Source organism: Dama dama, chromosome 23 (genome assembly GCF_033118175.1).
Source record: "Dama dama isolate Ldn47 chromosome 23, ASM3311817v1, whole genome shotgun sequence".
Lineage (NCBI taxonomy): Eukaryota > Metazoa > Chordata > Mammalia > Artiodactyla > Cervidae > Dama > Dama dama.
The window spans coordinates 80,891,420-80,898,917 of NC_083703.1; the positions used below are offsets into that span (position 1 = coordinate 80,891,420).

General features: G+C 49.6%; 1 long non-coding RNA gene across 1 annotated transcript; it reads left to right on the forward strand.

Moving 5' to 3' along the window:
- The first annotated feature begins 4,755 nt into the window (after positions 1–4,755).
- Positions 4,756–6,331, forward strand: LOC133044509 (uncharacterized). Its single transcript, XR_009689957.1, has 2 exons — positions 4,756–4,886; positions 5,635–6,331. It is a non-coding gene; the product is annotated as an uncharacterized LOC133044509 (long non-coding RNA).
- The last annotated feature ends 1,167 nt before the right edge of the window (positions 6,332–7,498 follow it).

Consider the following 7,498-nt stretch of genomic DNA (forward strand, 5'->3'; position numbering starts at 1 on the left):
GGGCGCGTCGCTCCGTGCTCACACGGCTGGCCTCAGGGTGTCACCTTCTCGGGTGCTCTCCTCTTAACCCTGCTTGCATCTTTGAAGTCCTCCCTTTGTGCAGCTCTCCGTGGACACCTACTCTATGTCAGGGTGGTAGCTGTTTCCAGCTGGGATGCTGAAAACGCGGTTGCCAACAAGGGTGAGATCCGAGGGATCCGGGCCAAGTGTGATGCAATAGGGAGGGCTGGTGACTGCGGAAAACAGGGGATGTTGAAGCGGCAGCTGCTTCTGGGCGCTGCCTGCTTGTGCCATTTGAAGATATTACTCCAGTTTCGTCAGATCTGATGTATCAGTGGAAACAGAAAATACACATTTTAAAGGTTGTTTGTCTGTTTTTTGTTTTTGGCTGCCCCAGGCAGCATGCAGGATCTTAGTTCCCCAAGCAAGGATTGAACTCATGTCCCCTGCATTGGGAGAGCAGAGTCCTAACCTCTGGACAGCCAAGGAAGCCCCAAAATACACATTTTAAAAGAAGAGATGTTCCTATTTACAAAAATGCTCTGTGGGCCAAAGAAAAAATATGTTGAAATTTGACCTGTGGCTGTTACCGCTATAAACCAACAGCCCTGGTCATCAGGGGAACAGGTTGCACTGTGCTAGTATGAATGATTGTCACCTCATGCCAACACAGCACACGTAATTTTGTTTAATCCTTTCAACAATACCAATTTGGGAGAGGTTCTATTTTCCTCCTTGTGTGGAGGAGGGTGTGTTGTGTGTGTGTGTGTGTGTGCTCAGTCACTCAGTTGTGTCCAACTTTTGCGACCCCATGGACTATAGCCCTCCAGGCTCCTCTGTCCATGGGACTCTCCAGGCAAGAGTACTGGAGTGGGTGGCCATGCCCTTCTCCAGGGGATCTTCCCAACGCAGGGATCGAACCCAGGTCTCCTGCACTGCAGGGAGATTCTTTACTGTCTGAGCCACCAAAGTGAAAGTCGCTCAGTCGTGTCCAACGCTTTGCAACCCCATGGACTATACAGCTCATGGGATTCTCCAGGCAAGAATAACCTGGAGAATGGGTGGCCATTCCATCCTCCAGGGGATCTTCCCGACCCAGGGATCGAGCTTGCGTCTCTTACATCTCCTGCGTTGACAGGCGGGTTCTTTACCACTAGTGCTGCCTGGGGAGCCCCACTAGCTAATAAGTACATGATTTCTGGAGAGGTCTACGGGCTTCCCCGGTGGCTTACACGGTCAAGTATCCGCCTGCAACGCAAGAGACCTCGGTTCTGTCCCGCGGTCGGGTCGGGAAGATCCTCTGGAGAAGGGAGTGGCAACCCTCTCGTCTTCTTGCCTGCAGAATCCCATGGACAGAGGAACCTGACAGGCTACAGTCAGGAGAGAGGTCTAGGAAATGTTTGAAATTATAGGCCCTTTTTAAATATGTACATGTACATTTTTCTGAGGACCTATACTGTAGCTTTCATGAGTATCTCAGATGGAGAACCATAGAAAATGAAGCCCATCTGTCAGGGTATTAGACAGAAAATTAAAAAAAAAAAGCCAGACCCACTAGAATGGCTATGATAAAAGAAGATGGAAATAACAAGTGTTGGTGAGGATGTGGAGAAATTGGAAAGGAACTCTTATATGTTGCTAGTGGGAACGTAAAATGGTGCAACTATTTTGAAATACAGTTTGGAAACTTTTCAAAAATTTAATATAGAGTTACCATGTGACCCACCCATTCCACTCGTAGATATATACCGAAGAGAGCTGAAAACGTACATCCACACACAAACCTGCACCCAAATGTCCATAGAAGCACCGTTCACAAAGGCACAAGTGAAAACAAGCCAAACGTCCGCCAACTGACGGGTGGACAAATAAAATGTGGACTATGCACATAACGGAGTGTTATTTGGAAACAGAAGAAGCAAGTACGGTAACGCTACAAAACGGAAGAGCCTTGAAACAGATGCCGGGGGCTGCCCTGCTGGCTCAGTGCTCAAGAATTCGCCTGCCAACGCGGGGACACGGGTTTGATCCGTGATCCGGGGGGATCCCACGTGCCTGGGAGCAAGTAAGCCGTCATGCTGCAGCTGTTGTCTGCACTCCAGGCTGGGAGCCGCAACAAGAGAGGGAGAGCTGCTCAGACGGAGGCGGCGCCTGGCCAGGACGGGTCTCTGAGGTTCTAGGGTTATTGGTTAGAATGTGTTCCTTCAAAAAGATAGATTGAGGACTTCCCTGGAGGCCCAACGGTTAAGATGTCACCTTCCAAGGAGGGGGGCGTGGTCCGACTCCTGGCCTGGGAGCCGGGATCCCACACGCCTCAGGACCAGAAAACCCAAAAAACATAAAAGAGAAGCAATATTGTAACAAACTCAACAAAGACTTTAAAATGTTCCACACAAAAAATTCTTTAAAAAAAGATTATTGTTCTCCTGTGTGTGCTCACTCAGTTGCGTCCGACTCTTTGCGGCCCAGTGGCCTGTGGCCTGCCAGGCTCCTCTGTCCGTGGGATTTCACAGGCGAGAAGTGCTGGCTTGGGTTACTGTATCCTCCTCCAGGGGATACGTGAGGCCTCACGGACTGCAGCACGCCAGGCCTCCCTGTCCTTCATCGTCTCCCTGAGTTTGCTCAAACACCATTGAGTTGGTGATGCCATCCAACCATCTCATCCTCTGTCGTCCCCTTCTCCTCCTGCCCTCAATCCTTCCCAGCATCAGGGTCTTTTCCAATGAGTCGGCTCTTCGCATCAGGTGGCCAGAGTATTGGAGTTTGAGCTTCAGCGTCAGTCCTTCCAATGAGTATTGAGTTAATTTCCTTTAGGATGGACTGGCCTGACCTGCTTGCCGTCCAAGGGGCTCTCCAGAGTCTTGTCCAGCACCAAGGTTCTTCGGCGCTCAGCCTGCTTTATGGTCTTTCCCACTAGTGCCACCGCATCTCAGAATCTGACTGTATTTGGAACCAGGGCTGTTGCAGGTGTAATTAGTTAAGACGAGGTCGTCCTGGGGCAACGTGGAGGGGCGCCTAAGGCAGACACACAGAGGGCAGACTGTGCGATGACGCGGGCGGAGCCTGGCGTGGTGCGGCTTCGGGCCAAGGTCTGCCAGGAGGGGAGGCCAGCGGGGGAGAGGCGAGGAGGGCCTCGGCACAGCGCTCAGAGCAGCCCTGCCCTGCCGCCACGCGCTTTGGACTTCCAGGCTCCGCAACTGTGTGTTGAGACCTTTCTGTTGCTCTAAGTTGCCTAGTTTCTTATACTCTGTTACAGCATCTGCAAGAAAGTAGGTCACTATATCGAATAGAATTTGGGGTTTTTGTCCCAAGAGCGTGGGGAAGACTTCCATGGCAAGAATTGAAGCCAGGTGGGGAGGGGACTGGTCTGGCTACACTGGGGAGACGGGGAGATGGAGGCAAGAGTGCATGGGCTGAGACTAGTTAGGTGACTGAAGGGGACTAGTTAGGGGCCTACAGGGAGACTAGTTAAGAGTTTGGTTGCCCAGGAGAGAGATGACAGTAGTTTGGAATAGGGATCGAGGCTTCACGAGGAAGCTGAAAGGATGGACTTGGGTCCCTAGTGTGAGCGAGACACACAGGCATGTCAGCGAGAGGTGGATTCAAGACTTCTGGCTGCTCGGTTGGAGGGAGAGTGGTCCCCATCTGTGAGCTCCGGGGAAGACGGGCTCCACAGGGTCTGACAGCGGACTGAGACCTCACAACAGTGAAACACGCACGCACAATAAAGCCCTTTTTCTTTACATATATAGGATTGTAACAAATACACCCTGCAATGCCTTTTATCTTCACTGAATAATGTTTCTGGGTGTCTGTTATATAAATCAGCACAGGGAAATTGACCTCTTTCTTATGAATGACTGCCTGATAGTCCATTGTAAGGATGTAGCTTAATTAACTAATTGTAACTATTTATTATTTACTTGGCTGTGCCACATTTTGGTTGTGGCATGGGGGATCTAGTTCCCTGAGCAGGGATGGAACCTGGGCCCCCGACACTGGGCACAGAGTCTTAGCCACTGGACCATCAGGGAAGCCCTGGCTTAATTTATTGAACCAATCTCCTATCGACGCATTCAGGTTGTCTTCAGATTTTAGATCGTTTGATGGCAGGATTTTCACATTTTCAAAAAACTTGACCCCCTAAAAGAAATGTTTTTACACTGACAGCCAGCATGCACATATGTAACACAAGCACACACACATATACACAGCACATATATAGTTATCAGAACTTCTGTAAACGGTACTCACCCTTCCCGTGTGCTGTGGGCTCCGCTCCATGAAGAAAGTGTTAGTTGCGACCTGCTGCTGGCTCTCTCCACCTCCTGGTCGGTCACAGCCAGCAGTCTGAACACCTTCAGCGCATATTTATTAAAGGAAAAGCAAAAGTGCTTACGAGTTATTTAAACCTTACAAAGTGCCAGTGGGCCAGGAACGATTGTTCTTCCCATTTTTCAGATCTCAAAAGTGAGGCGCAGAGAGCGGTTGGACAAGTTGTCCGAGCTAGCACGCGGAGGCCCCATGCTTCCAATCCCGGCCGCCTGGCAGTTTGTTTTCTTAACCATCCGCTGCAGTACTTCCTGTAGCCTTAGGACTTGACAGGAGCCGAGCCCCGTACTCAGACACGCACGGCGCTAGATAGCCTAACTCAGGGTTTTCCTCTGTCTCACTCGGGGTGCATCTGCTCCTTTACAAGACAGGCAAAGAGCACGGGGTGAGCGCACACTGCCGTTCACACACCTGATGACTACAGAAACTCGTCAGAAAGTCCCCTCCTTTACGAATCTCCTCCAGCAAGTCAGCATCAGCAAGACACACCCCGAGTCCCGAACCCCCAAACCCTCAGACGATCAGTGACGACCCCTGGCAGCACTGAAGTCACGGTAAGATTACAGAAGCACCTCTGATTCAGACGGAGTGTGGAGCTTCCCTATTATTTATTGATTTCCCCCCAAAGTTATCAAGTTCTAAAGCCTAATTATTGGTGTAATAGCGGAGACGTTTGGAGAATCATAAGCCCCTTTAGCTAATGCATGGCATATGTCGGAGGGGTCCGGCTAATTCACATATCTGTCTGCACTATTAATAGAGAAGGTTACATGCCAATTATCTAGGCTTCAATCAGCCCGTGTGGATACAATAGAGGCAGTGTTCACACACTCGGCTGCCGCATTCCTTCTCCAGCAGAAGCAGCTGGGCCAGATAAAGACCACTGGGGTTTGGATATTTAGGAATCTCCTCCACAGCACGCTGGGACGGGGACTAGATTGCTACATCAACGGCAGGTATCTTTAACCCGGTTTCTTTTGAAAAATGGCTTGGGGTTTGTACTTCACCCGTCTTTAAACATTTCCTGTTCAGGCTTGTTGGGTGGGTGGGTGGAGGTGCTGAGGAAGAAGACAAAGACACAAATAGCGTAACCGACAAAGGAGAGAATAAGAGGAAGGGGTGAACGGATTCCTATAAAATCACCCACATGCACTTTGTCCTGCCCAGTGTTAGCACCGAGTAGGTTGAGGATTTCAGCGATATATACGTATGTGTGTGTGCATGTACAGATCTATATATTTCAGCTCAATTTTTTCCTTTTTCTTTTTTTTCCATTTTCCTTTATTTCCCCCTCTGCTTCAGAAACTGGACTAGAAATGCTGTAATCTCATCAGAAAATGCTGCTTCCGGTGGTGTTTTCAACCCAGGAACAGAAGCAAAAGTGTCTGGAATCACTGGAGAAAGCCCCAGGTCTCCCGAGAGCCGTTCTCAACTTCTCCTTGGCGCGGAGCACGGATCAGTGATCAGGCAGTGAACGCGGCAGATGTTGAGGGTGTTAGGGGGAGGCGAGGCAGATACCTGAGACTCCGCAGCTTGCCTGCCCTCCGCCTCCGTGTCTCAGATCGCCGAATTAAAACAGCGCTGCTCGCCACCTGCCTGAGGTCACACAGCCCGACAGAGGCCTGGGTGCAGACAATCCAAGCCAGTTAGTGCCAGGCCCTGCCTCCCAGGCTGCTTCGTTATTCCACTGACATTACCCAAATACTACGGCAGGCTGCGATACCTTAAAAAAAAATCACCAGCAGCTAAGAGACCCAGGCAGACAGCATACGCCAGCCGTTGTTTCGTGTGCTGTTTCAGCCCAGCGTGTATTTTTTCCCACCCTCCCAGATGAAAATACAGTAATTAACTCCATGCAGTGGGGGATGGGGGAGGGATTTCTTTTTTTTTTCCCCTCCCTAGACTTGAAAAGAAATTCTGGCAGATAATTTGGCTGAACATGAAAAGGGAGAGGCTGCTTACAGCCGTCCAAATAAAGTGCTAGGTTGGTGAAGCTCCACAGGCTGAGCTGGTTATTTCACCGCGTGAAAAGCAGACATTTATCTGTTCCCATGGAGATGTGTTTTCTACTAGTCAATCAGGCACTGAGGACAATAGCCAGTAGATCTTTTTTTTTTTTTTTCATCTTGAGAGACAGTCCTGCTTTATTTTAACGTTTCACCTCCATTTAAAGGAATCTAAATGGAGTCTCAGAAATACCTGCAAGCATAGCCATTATCATTTCAAGAGATCCAAATTAACAAGAAACTTCAGCTGCCAAAAAAGAAAACTGGGGTGTGACCACTCCTCCAGTGGTCCTTATTTCACGTCCTTATTTGTATTTCTCTCCTTATTTGTATAAATTTGGCTTCTCGACTTGACCCCTCCCTCCCGAATAAAATAATAAGGTCATGACTTACATGTTGAAAATTTCCAAACAACTGTTGGGAAGCAAGAAGGGATCTTTCAAACAGAACACCACAGAAGCAAGAAAAAGCTGGCCCAGAAAAGAGAAAAAAACCAAAACCTAAAGTGCTGGAAGTTGGATAAGTTGTAAACTTGCCTGAAAACCGCTCATGCAGAAATGATTAGGGCTGCTATTTGGCCTTCCGTGTTTGTTATCAGTCCCCAGAAAACAGATCATGTCCCTTTGCAAAATATGTTTATTTCGGTAGGTGAACTGCCGAGTAAGCACCTGGAAACTGGGACCCACATAGAGACTTTTAAAACTCGTCTTTCAAGCGTGCCTTCCCCCACTCCATCTTCGCACACGCCGAGCACACAAGAAAGTGTAGGAGGTCTTCCTGGAGCTTACTGAGAGGGGAGAGTGTGTTTCCAAGGGACTGCCTCCAAGGCCAACTCTCAAATATGACTCCAGCAGAAGCCCCTTTACGGGATGGCCATGTCACAGAAAACAGCAGACAGCCAGTCAGGATTTTATCGTGAAGTCACTTCTTTCTTATTAATGGAGTCATTCAAGTGCCGCTCAACAGCACAAGACAGGAATGGGAAAACAAGAAGGCCTCCTATGCACAGGCCTGGGTTCTTCTGGGCTCTGCGTCCCCAGCTCCCTGAGGGCAGAGGCTGCTAGGCCCCCAGGTGGCCCCTGGGGCAGAGACCCAACCGGGACACCTAGGAAAGCCCCGCGGAGCAGTCCCAGCAAGTAGCGTCCAGGGGAAGGGGAGAC